The following is a 13,785-nucleotide window of genomic DNA, read 5'->3' on the forward strand; positions in this document are numbered from 1 at the left end:
CCAATGGAGTTCCATGGGCTCTGGCTGAATCCTGGCTGAAACAGGGAATAAAGGAGGCTAAAGCGACCATGCGTTTTCACCCAAAGATTGGTTCAAGGCCCTGGAGGAGAAGAGGGACGTTTAAGGATGACTTCCACAGACCATGCTGGCCATAATTAGATGAGGAATAGAGAATAAAACTGCTGATATCATACTGCCCTTGTACAAATCTATGGTGAGACCACACTTGGAATACTGTGTACAGTTCTGGTCGCCACACCTAAAAAAGGATATTACAGAGCTTGAGAAGGTGCAGAAAAGAGCAACCAAAATGATCAGGGGACTAGAGCCACTGTCCTATGGGGGGCGGTTAGGACGCTTAGGGCTGTTTAGCTTGGAAAGAAGGCGGCTGAGGGGAGACATGATAGAGGTCTATAAAATTATGCATGGTTTGGAGAGAGTGGACAGGGAGACGTTTTTCTCCCTCTCCCATAATACTAGAACACGGGGTCATCTGCTAAAGCTGGAGGGTGAGAGATTCAAAACATATAAAAGGAAGTATTGTCGAAGGCTTTCACGGTCAGAGTTCATTGGTTCTTGTAGGTTTTCCGGGCTGTGTAACCGTGGTCTTGGTATTTTCTTTCCTGACGTTTCACCAGCAGCTGTGGCAGGTATCTTCAGAGGAGTAACACTGAAGGACAGTGTCTCTCAGTGTCAAGTGTATAGGAAGAGTAATATATAGTCACACCCTCATTAGCACATTATCTTGATATTTACAGGACAATGATTAGCACATTACCTTTGATACTTTTTGCAGGACAATGACTCAGCTCAACCCAACCCCTTTCTGGCTATATATTACTCTTCCTACACACTTGACACTGAGAGACACTGTCCTTCAGTGTTACTCCTCTGAAGATGCCTGCCACAGCTGCTGGCGAAACGTCAGGAAAGAAAATACCAAGACCACGGTTACACAGCCCGGATAACCTACAAGAACCAAAATGAAGTATTTTTTCACACAACGCATAGTTAAATTGTGGAACTCCCTGCCCCAGGATGTGGTGATGGCTGCCAGCTTGGAGGGCTTTAAGAGGGGAATGGACATATTCATGGAGGAGAGGGGTATTCATGGCTGTTAGTTAGAATGGATACTAGTTGTGCTGCATACCTATTCTCTCTAGTATCAGAGGAGCATGCCTATTATTTTGGGTGCAATGGAACACGGGCAGGATGGTGCTGCTGCACTCGTCTTGTTTGTGGGCTTCCTACAGGCACCTGGTTGGCCGCTGTGTGAACAGACTGCTGGACTTGATGGGCCTTGGTCTGATCCAGCAGGGCCTTTCTTATGTTCTTAACCGGAGTCTCCCAGATCCTAGCCCGGCTTACTAACCTTTTCACCACATTGGCTCTCATTTAACTGCTTTTTACAAAAGTCGTTTATGCATGGGGGTTTTACCTGAGGTTCGTTGCTCGCAGGACCCACACTTTCCTGCTGGGAATCTATGCACCAGCAGTCTCGAAGCTCAAATCAAGTCCCCACCCCTTTAAATGCTGCTTTGTAATTGACTTACTTTGTAGAGTTTACTGTGAGAGAAAATCCCCCCCAAAACCCAATTGCTGCAATAACAACAAAGAAAAGCATTTTAAGAACAAAAAACGGAGCAATCTGAAAGGAGAGGGTGGGGAGAAATCCAAGCCTTGGGTTTAAAAAGCCTTTCTTCTGCTCAGAAAGAGCTCCGAGGAAGCAGGAAGCATTTGAATCCCCGCCTCTTTACATGCTGCTCTGTAATTGGCTGTGAGAGAAACCAAGCTTGCGTGTCCCATGCTTTGCCTTATGCACGGGGATTTCACCCGGGCTGCGCTCAGGGGAGAGGGTAGAATCAGGTTAACAGAGGAACGGGAAGCTTTGGGATTTGTGAGGGCTGGCAGCAAGATCATCTCTAATGGACGGAAAAGTCATGCATAACTCCAAGGAGCAACCAAGACAGACCGGGTATTCCCGGCCAGGAAGCTTTTGGGTAGACCCTTCGCAAGATAAGTGATCAACAGGAAGCTACTTGGTCCCCAAAACATTCTTTTATTTTGCAGGCTACATGCATCCAAACCGTTCAATGTACTCACGACCTGAAGGCATCTGCATTCATTCTTTTGATAAGAGTCCAGTTGTAGCTATCCATGAAAGCATAATGAATTCTCAAGCCTCTCTTCTCCTCCAGTCTCATTAACAATAAAAAGGTGCTCACTTTTCCGGGGCAAATTAAAGCCTAATGCCTGACCAATCAGTGAACTAATACAGAAACATGTGGCTACTGGGTTTCCCTAACTACAATAACTAGCATGCCCGGTGCTTGCACAGGGGACCTTTACTTTTACCTTTTTTTACTATTTCCTAGCATATTACTAATACAAACCTGAGCCGTGACTTAGACATACTAGAAAATCTACTAACAACTATGCCTGGGGGCAGCACACCGGGGCAAATGTGAGTGAAAGTACTCATGCATAAATGACCAAAGCTACACGCAAGGCTTCAGCAGGTCTTTCCCATCCACAGAGATGAGTGGTGGTGCCACAGCTGAACAGTGAAGGGGGAAAGGGGGAGTTGGCCAGAGGGCTAAGGCGTATGGTTCTGGCCTTCTGAGCCAATGTAAGAGGCAGTGACCTCATTAGGGTGGTCAATCTCCAGGTGGTGGCTGGAGACCTCCTGGGATTACAACTGATCTCCAGCCGACAGAGATGAGTTCACTTGGAGGAAATGGCCACCTTGGAATGCAGACTCTATGGCTATACCCCAAACCCCGCCCTCCTCAGGCTCCGCCCCAAAAATCTCCAGGCATTTCCCAACCCGGAGCTGGCAGCCCTAGCCCTCATTGACCCTCCTTCCTATTTATGTGTTTATGCCTATGTATACGTGGGTTGGTTTTTTACCCCCCAACGGCTTGTATTGATTTTTATATATGCATTTTAAGATCTGTTTTAATGTTTTAAAAATTAAAGGACTGATTTAAATATGATTGCTGGATTGGAAGGCTTTGACAGTGTGGATGGGTGGCATGGCTATTTATGATGTAGTGGAATTAAGATTTAGACATCATTTAGGGATTATGTAAACAAGACCTCCTTATATAGACTATTGATGTGATATAAATATATAGTGGAATTATCAATATTAATGTGATTATCACTGCAAGGAAAATGTTGGAATGTAGTAAGGATATTGGTTTTTTCTTTTCCTTTTTTATAAGGGGTGGACTTGTGATATGGATTTGGGATATGATTTACAATGAAATAAGATTGATTAAACAGAAAAATATCCCTAAAATATTGGAGATGATGTTACTTAGTATGATTAAATTTATGTTAACATGGCTGCAAGATTATCTTAGGCAGCCAAATGGAAAGGGACAAATGTTTCAGAATAAAGGGATTAAATCATTTAAATGTTAGAACTGGTGGAGTTGGAGAAATTAGGGAAAATGGGAGGCTTGGATGAATTATTGTGACAATGTATAAGATCTGGGGAAAATGGAAGGTTACCTTTTACTCTGATCCAGAATGTAAAATTTTATATAACATGAAACTTTAGAATGAGATTAATATTAGGATCAGAATATGTTAACGAAGGATAGCAATACTTTATTAAGAGGTAGATGGAGGTGATGGGGAAGTCGTTTTATTTTTATGTTTATTGGAAATTAAGACAACAATTGATGTAATAGTGATTTTGACATTATTTTTACATTGTTGTTAAAATTATGAAGAATTTATAGTTTTAAAAAATCAATAAAATTTATTTAAAAAAATCTGTTTTAATGTTTTGAATGTTTGCCACCTTGGAACGGTGGCGTTGGAATGTTTTAAATAAATAAAAAAGCGAAGGGGCAGGGGAGAGCAGCCAGGCAGTGCAGGGAGGAGCTCTGCATCCACACTCGCTTCCGCTTAGGGTGGCCAGTTTCCTGCCGGCAACGGGAGGCCTCTTGCCCTCTGCCACATCTGCCAGCCACTACTCAGCTGTGCAGTGGGGGGGAAATGGCAGGTGAAAGGGGGGGCAACCAATGTCCCCGGTGTGATGACACCACTACCAGCACGACCCAGAAGTGATGACACTCTAGTATTGGGTGAATGCTCGAGGGTCAACCTTGTCGTGATAACATTACTCCTGGGTTGCAATGAGACTGGCATCGTCATGCCAGGGATGCCAATCGCTGCCCCATACGTCCCTGCCTCCCCCATTTGCCTCTGGTTGCCAGGCCATGCCCGGCAAGGCAACCCTACCTCCACTCACTGCTGTTTCCATGGTAAGGGTGCCTTTCCCACCTCCATGTGGAAGCAGTCTTACATTCAACTCAACTATCTACTACAGGGATGTCAAACGTAACGCCCACGGGCCCGATCTGACCCCTTGAGGCCTCTCATCCAGCCCGTGAGCCTGCCGAAGGAGCTATCATCAGTCTTTTTGTTTTCAGTTTTCATTGTATGCAACCAAAAGCGATGTTTTGCCATTACATGTAACTCTGAGAATTCACAAGTCTTCAGACCTTGTCCATGATTTGTCGGTCTTTTTTCGTTGTTCATAATAACGTTTTTGCATATGTTAAATGTGAACTTCATTAAATTGCTATTAAGTGTACATTATACCAATATATTATTTGCAGTTTCTAGCTTGAGCCCCCTAGCTGCTCTTTATCTTAGTCTCTCCCTAACTCAGCACAGGTTCCTTATTTAACTTAACCTCCAGGTACTAGCTGGAGATCTGCTATTACAACTGATCTCCAGCCGATAGAGATCAGTTCACCTGGAGAAAATGGCTGCCTTGGCAATTGGACTCTATGGCATTGAAGTCCCTCCCCTCCCCAAACCCCGCCCTCCTCAGGCTCCGCCCCAAAAACCTCCTGCCAGTGGCAAAGAGGGACCTGGGAACCCTAGATCTATTATATATTTGAAGTTTTACAGGACTAGTTTCATTTTCACCATAAACTTAACTGAAACATGAATAAGGTGTGCATTTCTTCTAATATTTACAATATACTTTTCAGCTTTGGTTAACATAAACTGCTTAAAGTAACTGAATATTGATTTAATACTGTAGTGGGCCTGAGTGATTCCTGAACATTAAATTTTACATCTTGTAAGAATCTATAACTTCATGTCGTAGGGACTCCAAAAAGGCTTTACACAAGCTAGAATGTGAGATCCTCTCAGCTGTCAAACCACTAGCAAGACAAAGCACTCTTTGCCTAAAACAAAGCATTTAAGCATGGAAACCTAGAAGCCTCGGCTCACATTCACCCCACCCTCCCCTTTACCCTTGTGCACGGCACTGAGATGAAAAACTTTCTGGCTCAGATAGAACTAACTGCAATTTGTTGTGTCGTGTGACCTGGGTGGTTTAACAAAGTGCAATATGCTTTTTGTCTACAAACTGGGATTCATCTAAATCTGGATTAAATCATATTTGACTTCCTTCCCAATCGGAGCTTATTAAAATGGTTTTGGAAAAGAGATCTCCCTTGCTCAAATCTCCCTACCAGCTGCCGGGGATGTTAAAATGTATATTAGGAGATCCAAATCTCCAATGTAACATAGAGCTTAGCCTTAAAGCTTTGACTTTTTAGGGCTTACTTACTGGCATGTTTTTGTGCATACATGCATAAGTTATATATGTGTGTGTGTTTTTAAAAACGCTGTGTTTTATTATTTTGGGGGGAATTGCAGAAAAAGAAAGAAAAATTGCAAAGAAACAAAACCAATTACTCAGTTAATATGGTTCTCCTCTTCCCCCAACAATATCTAAGCCCATTATTGTGATTATTGGAAAACAAAGCTAATCTAATACAGAAGATTCCCTTCACCCCTTCATCCAAGTCACTGATAAATATGTTGAGGATAAGTACAGGACCCAGAACAGATCTCTGTGGCCCTTCCCTGGAGATCTCCATCCAAATCCATTAACCAGATCCATTAAGTATGATTCTCCAATCAGCTCTGAATCTGCCTAACATGCAATCATCTAGCCTGCTTTTAACCAGTTGGCTGACCAAAATATAAGGGAAAACTTTGTAAAGTGCTTTGCTAAAATCAAGATATATTATATCCACAAGGATACTCTATTGGTATCTACTCCATTTTGCTTATGGAAGTCTCGTTTTAACTCTGTGCCTCGGGGAGGGCATGTGGCTCAATGGTAGAGCATCTGCTTGGCATGCAGAAGGTCCCAGGTTCAATCCCCGCCATTTCCAGTTAAAGGGCTAGGCAAGTAGGTGATGTGAAAGACCTCTGCCTGAGACCCTGGAGAGCCGCTGCCAGTCTGAGCAGACAATACTGACTTGGATGGACCAAGGGTCTGATTCAGTATAAGGCAGGTTCATGTGTTCGTGTGACATTGCATACAAGCGTTAGGCTGAGTTAATTATGCGAGTTGCTGATGGTAGGGAAGGAGTGTGGCAGTGCCTGAGATAATTTCATTCTGGGAAAGGTGCTTTATTCTTCCCTGACCCGGATGTACCTACTGCCTGTAGCAGAAGAGTTATATTTAAATGGCACACTTGCAGTACTAGCAGAACTCACAATACTGAAAAATTAGCTCAATTAATGAATTAAACACTCGGTCAAATACCACCGAGATTCTTATAGACCAGAACTTTTCAGTAATGTTCTTTTGCAGCCAAATGTTCTGGGAAGAGGAGAAACACACGCTTATTTTTCTCCCAAACTAAAATTATTGTTAGCAGTTTCACCGAGAAGTTAGGGTTTGGTCGTAGGTAGAAATGTTGGTGCAAGGAAGGTTTGACAGCCCATATGTCACTCTGCCTTCCTTGTCTGCTGTCTGAAACAACAATGGATCAGGAAACAATGTGCTTGGGGGAGGAAAGATCCAGGAGTTATCAATCAGGTGTCAGCATGCCTGTTTGGATTTCCTCACCAATATGGAATGGAGGAACTGGGGAACCTGGGTGTACTGATGGATGAGAAATTTAAGATCATATAGAATGAACCAAGCATAAAATAAATTTGTAGTGCGTAACTGATGAACTCCCAAGATTATATAATAAGGGTTATGGTATTAACTGTGTGCATGTTCCACTTTGCCCAAGTAAGGAAAAGGTGGCTACTTGTTTCTTAACATTCTTTCATAAAAGTGGGTAGGGTACATACAGAGAACACTTATACAGGTGAGTTGCCTTTATAGTCACATGTTGTCTTTGTAGCTCTTCACACACACATTTCCCAGTACCTTGGTGAACACCTTGCCTTATTTCTCTAGAAACAATTAATTACGTTAGACTGTATTTTATGTTATACTAGCATGGATTCAACCTTCCTCCAAGGCATGTTCCTCCAATTTAAGTGGATCTTCCATTGGAGGAAAGACCATTTAAGTTGGAGGAAAGATCCCTAGACTGGAAGAAAACTTTGCTCAGTATGGTGGTTGGATCTACCCCACAGTAGGTTTTATATATACATTCTATGGTATAATTACATTTGGTATATAATTACATTGACTGTACCTTGATTTCAGTAAAGCCTTTGATAAAGTCCCCATGAATTTCTTGAAACAAAGCTAGTAAAATGTGGGCTGGGCACTGCTACTGTTAGGTGGATTGGTAATTGGTTGACCAACCGAACCCAAAGGGTGCTCATTAATGGCACAACTTCATCCTGGAGAGGAGTGACCAGTGGGGTGCCACAGGGGTCTGTCCTGGGACCGGTACTATTTAATATTTTTATAAATGACTTGGATGATGGGATAAAGAGCATGCTAATCAAATTTGCAGATGACACCAAGTTAGGAGGGGTAGTTAATACCCCAGAGGATAGGGTCAGAGTTCAGAATGACCTTGATAGACTGGAGAGCTGGGCCATAAACAATAAAATGGATTTCAATAGGGAGAAGTGTAAGGTACGTCACCTAGGTAGAAACAACATAAGTCACAGGTACAGGATGGGAGAGAGTTGGCTTGACAACAGTACATGTGAAAGAGATCTGGGAGTCTTAGTGGACCACAAACTGAAGATGAGTCAACAGTGTGATATGGCAGCTTAGAAGGCCAATGCAATTCTGGGCTGCATCAATAGGAGTATTGTGTCTAGATCAAGAGAAGTAATACTACCACTGTATTCTGCATTGGTCAGACCTCACTTGGAATACTGTGTTCAGTTTTGGGCTCCACAATTTAAGAAGGATGTTGACAAGTTGGAGCGTGTCCAGAGGAGGGCGACCAGAATGGTCAGAGGTCTGGAATCCATGCCCTATGAGGAGAGACGTAGGGAGTTGGGTTTGTTTAGTTTGGAGAAGAGAAGGTTGAGGGGAGACATGATAGCCATGTTTAAATATTTGAAGGGATGTCATGTTGATGAGAGAACTAGCTTGTTCTCTGTTGCTCCAGAGACTAGGACACGGAATAATGGATTTTAACTAAGAGAAAAGCGATTCCACCTAAACATTAGGAAGAACTTCCTGATGGTGAGGGCTGTTCGGTGGTGGAATGAACTGCCGCGGAGGGTGGTGGAGTCCCCGTCTTTGGAGGTCTTTAAGCAGAGGCTGGATGGCCATCTGTCAGGAGTTCTTTGATTGTGGGATCCTGCATGGCGGGGGGAGGGTTGGGGTCACTGGGGATGTGGGGGGGAGGTACTTGTTAATTTCCTGCATTGGGCAGGGGGTTGGACTAGATGACCCTGGTGGTTCCTTCCAACTCTATGATTCTATGAAAACATATATAATTATATTATACATAACATTATTCTGTAGTGATTAATAATTTATTTCTGTTTTGTCCATGCACAGTACTTATACTCCTTATTTTACCAAAATCTCCTTTCCTCTTCTTCACACTGAGAATAGCTTATTTCCAGAAGAAATATCTGCTTTGATTAGGAACCAATTCTGTGTAGCAGGAAAGACATAATTACTGTGAAACCTACACCAAGTTAAGAAAGTTGTGGCTATCCAGGTATGGGTCGATCTCACACATACCCACAAACACATTATATGTCTGGTATGATGCTAAGTGCAGCTACCACATATTGGAGCAGACTATTTGCCTACCATTCCTCGTGGCATCTCTCTTGACCAGCAGCAGTTCCCTGTTGTCCTAGGACATGTCACAGAGACACCCTAGAATAGGGTTGCCAGCTCTGGGTTGGGAAATACCTGGAGATTTTAGGGGTGGGGCCTCAGGAGGGCAGGGTTTGGGGAGGGGAGGGACGTCAATGGGGTATAATGCCATAGAGTCCACCTTCCAAAGCAGCCATTTTCTCCAGGTGAACTGATCTCTATTGCCTGGAGATTAGTTGTAATAGCAGGAGATCTCCAGCCACCACCTGGAGTTTTGGAAATCAGCACAGCCAAGGTACAAAATTACAAATTATTATTACTGATTAGGACAAATTACAAAAAGTGCAAGACAACAACATGTACTAACCTACTACTATAATACATATATACAAGGTCTTCTTAATGTCAGCCATACAAGGCGTACAAATATTCTTAATGCAAATCATGCAAATGTGCAGTTATTCTTATGGTATGGTTGAAAAGTCCAGTTCAAGTAGGATATCCAAAGAATGGTATAATCCAAAAGAATGAGATGGGGGACGGCAGTTTCAAGATGCTTTCTTCAGCCCCATGTTCAATCAAAATCCTGTTATAAAGTCCAAATCATGGTAATTTGTCTTCAATATTCAATCCAACATTGCTTCAAGTTAAGTCTACAGTTCCTCAAGGGATACAATTCTGTTATCACTACAATCAAGACCAATCTCCCCTCCAATACGCGGATCCTCCAAGATAGGTAAACTGAGATCTGCAGATTGCCATAATGGTCTTGTATAGGATTCCACCTAAGCTCTTCTCCCCACTCCCACCCCCCCCCATGTTCCCAACCCCATCAATTTTTTTACCCATGCACCGACAAAGTTCTACAAGTGGAAGTGTTGCCCACCTCATACATGTGCTGCTTAATGTTTTCCATGAGCACAGTGTGGTGCTCCATTGGGGCAAGGGACTTTGGCAGCAATCCTGTAAAGGCCATAAATGGGCATGATATCCAAGGATAGAATCACATTGTACAATCACATTAGGAAAAAGAGAGCATGTTATGTACGAAGCATTGCACCGACGTGGGTCTGTGCTACATTCTGAGGACAACAGAATTCCATTTCAAATTATAGGGTTTGTACTGTGTTGCCTGATGTCTATTTTCTAGAAAGAAAAATTACATGAAATAACATAATACATCATTTCTAACCCATTTACTTCAAAATAGTCCTTTCAAAATCAATGGGGTGGCTTTGAAGCAAGTGGATTACAATTTTATTGTTCTATGGTGTTTTGTCCACTAAAACAATTTAATAGCTCTATATTAACTCTTACACAGGACAAGACCACGAACATGTTGTGGAGAATTTAACCAAGATGAGGGGGTTGTCTAATTTTAATGGATTGTTCTTAGGATGCAAAACAGGTTTTTTATTTTAAAGCAATAATGTTGCTTTCCAATCTTACGGAGTTTGGTTTTGTATTTTGTATTTCTAATGCAAAGTCTTTGTATTTTTACCTGAGGGCCAATTAGTCAGATTATTTTTAAACAAGACCAAGGCTCTTTTTGTTCAAATGAGATATTTTTACTCCCTTGAAGTATAGTGGATTTTAAACAGAAATTCTCTCCTGCTGTGCATTGATCAGCTATTGATTGGTGAGAGCTTGAACTAAATTATCCCTGCCAAATAAAAGGCCTTAAGGATGAAGGAGCTGAGCGGTGCACAGGGCTATATATATATAAAAAAAAGTAAGCCAGCCTTTTGTGGTGGGTTCGAAAGGCCCTGGTCACTCTTGAGGGGTAAAAAATGTTAATTGAAAAATTCCTTAAATAGGTAACAGCTCTGGAAGTCTGCTTTACATAAAAGGTATGAAATCACAATCAGGCGATGGGGAGAAAAGGATCCTGCAGTTCAAGTGGGAGTTTTCTCTCTAATGGTGCTGATTAATTTCTCATTCATGGGTGACATGGAGTGATGGAAATGCATCCTTTCAGGAGAGAAGAGTAATGACAACTGGACCTGTGGGCGCTTAGGGCTGGGGGTGGTGGGGAGTTTGAATTAATTGGCTCATTGGCACAGAACGTTAAAACAAAAGAGCTTCCTATTGGGTAGGAAGATTTATTCCATATCAAGCAGGAGAACAATATGCAAGCGTGATCAGATTTCACACCTGGACATTTTGATGCTAGACTCTGTGATCCAAAACTTTAGAAAATAAGACTCTGCAAATGGAAATGAAATATGCTCATCGTCCTACCTAAAGCTATAAAAGATTTTTAAACAATATTTCTAAACAACTCTCTGCCTTGTAATCAATCTCAGCATGTTATTATCTTTGTGATTTGGGCTGTAATTGTAAGGTGAGCTGGATTCACATTTAGGAGTTTAAACTGATCTGCAAAAATGCTCAGCTCCCATTACAGATCCAGTAATGTAATATCTCTGAAAAGTATGTCAGAACTTAAGTGCTTAGCTTAAAACTGGAAGATTTAAACTGCCTGGAATCAGAGTTCCATGTGCATTCTAATATATAGAAATAAATGTATATCTGTGATTCTGCTCTATTGTTTCCAATAAATAAAGAGGCATTTGAAAGCGGGGGTGGGGGTGGGGCTCTTGTATGTGTGCACCAAAGCTCTTATGCTCCTAATAATTTGCTGGATTCAAGAGCTCATCTATTTAGGTTTGCCAACCAACCAGAACAAAACAGTCTGGCCAGGTTTTTGTTTTTTGCACTTGGGATAGTTGCCAAGGGGCAAGGCTGGATTTTCCCATTAGGCACCTTAGATGAACAGACTGCTTTTGCACTAGGCTCCATCCCCAGATCTTCCAAAACCACCAGAGCCCCGTCCTGAACCCACAAAATCTTTCTCTTTGTTTCACCATGCTAGGATCTTCCCTGTAGGGTAGAAATTTCAACCTCTGTACTGGATTTTTCTTCAAAAGCTAGCAATCCTACATCTAATACATAGAGTAATATCAAAACCCCAAATGAATAACCAAGCAGAATGTTTCATAGGAAGAATGGAAATGATCTCTCAAATGGATCATAACTGAACTATTGATTAAACTGAATATGATAGCTGAAAAACTATCCGTTCCTTTATAAGAATTTCCAATGGATCCCTCTCTTGGGCTATGCACACACTCTGTAGAGAACTCTCCTACTGTCTGTTGTACTGTCTGAGAGCCAGCATGGTGTAGTGGTTGGTTAAGAGTGGTGGTTTGGAGCGGTGGACTCTGATCTGGAGAACCGGGTTTGATCCCCCACTCCTCCACATGAGCGGCGGAGGCTAATCTGGTGAACCAGGTTGGTTTCCCCACTCCTACACGTGAAGCCAGCTGGGTGACCTTGGGCTAGTCATACTCTCTCAGCCCCACCCATCTCATAGGGTGTCTGTTGTGGGAAGGGAAAGTGATTGTAAGCCGGTTTGATTCTTCCTTATTTGGTAGAGAAAATGGGCATATAAAAACCAATTATTCTTCTTTTTCTTTTTCTTCTTCTACATTTCCTTATGGTTGTCTGTTCCTTCCAATCCTCCTGTAATATAAATGCATCCTATTTCTGCATGTGTTGGTCTGGGCTAGAGTTGTAGCCCGCCCTAAGGTATGGATTCATGCCTGTTTTTCTCCAAAGCCATTCACTGGTCCTGCATCACTCAATGGACTTTAATGAAGCAAACTTGAACAACACATGACTACCTTCAAAAGAGAAAGCCCAAAAGGAAGGTGATTAGATGAACATCTGGATTTTACCAACAATAACCCCCATTACCTGATCATTATTAGAAGTAGCATCATTTATACACAATGATCTATGGATATCATTTATTCACAACTTTTTTACAGATAAAGTGCCTAACATTATTCATAGCATTCTTCTTCATCAATAGCCCTGAAAAGACAAATCATTATTGTTAGTTTTATTGGAATCATTGGGAATGGCTGTTTGGAGGCAATGACTTGTCCAAGGCTACACAGTGTGGTGAAAGAGATTAAAAAAAGCACTGGGTCAATGCGGAAAAGTTAAATTCTCTATGTCAGATGAGTGGTTGGTGACAGGCCCCTAATTGATAGTACAGTACATTTGCCCCCCCAAAAAAACCCAACAACAACCTGATTGTGTCTCTTCCTTCAAAATTCATGTACTGAATTCTTCCTTCCTCATGCAAATTACCATGACCCACATCAAAAGCTACATACGCTAAAAACTATACACTAATGTTATCCACAGAAGAACAAAATCATTGCAATAAATATTCCGGAGAGGAAACTAGCAAGTGACACGATGTGTGCTAGATAATGTGATTGTATTAGAATGAAGCTATTCAAATTCCCTATCAAGGATAGGCTGGATTAAATAAACACAAATTGAATTAACCAAAACATTCAACATATGTTTTGTTAAACTCTCTTGAATGTGATTGAACCTCATACGGAAGAGATAGGTGATCAGATGAGAAGGCAAAAAAAAAAAAGGAACAAGAGACGGCAAGGGGACTAAGTAAAATATAACACGAAGGTGGTCGATTTAATGCTGTATTAGTGGCCTGAACTTTCAATTCCCAGAAGGAAAGAATGATTAATGCCACTACCACATGTATACCCATATCTGACCCTGATCTCATCAAATCCCCCTGCCACCATCTGCTGGGTTTAATTCCTCTGCAATATTTGTATTTGCTACCTCCCTCCTACGGAGAAGAGGGAGAGGGGGGGAATGCTTCCCTGCTTATGAATAGTGTGATCTGGTTGTAGTAGCTG

The sequence above is a fragment of the Euleptes europaea genome, chromosome 7 (genome assembly GCF_029931775.1).
Source record: "Euleptes europaea isolate rEulEur1 chromosome 7, rEulEur1.hap1, whole genome shotgun sequence".
Lineage (NCBI taxonomy): Eukaryota > Metazoa > Chordata > Lepidosauria > Squamata > Sphaerodactylidae > Euleptes > Euleptes europaea.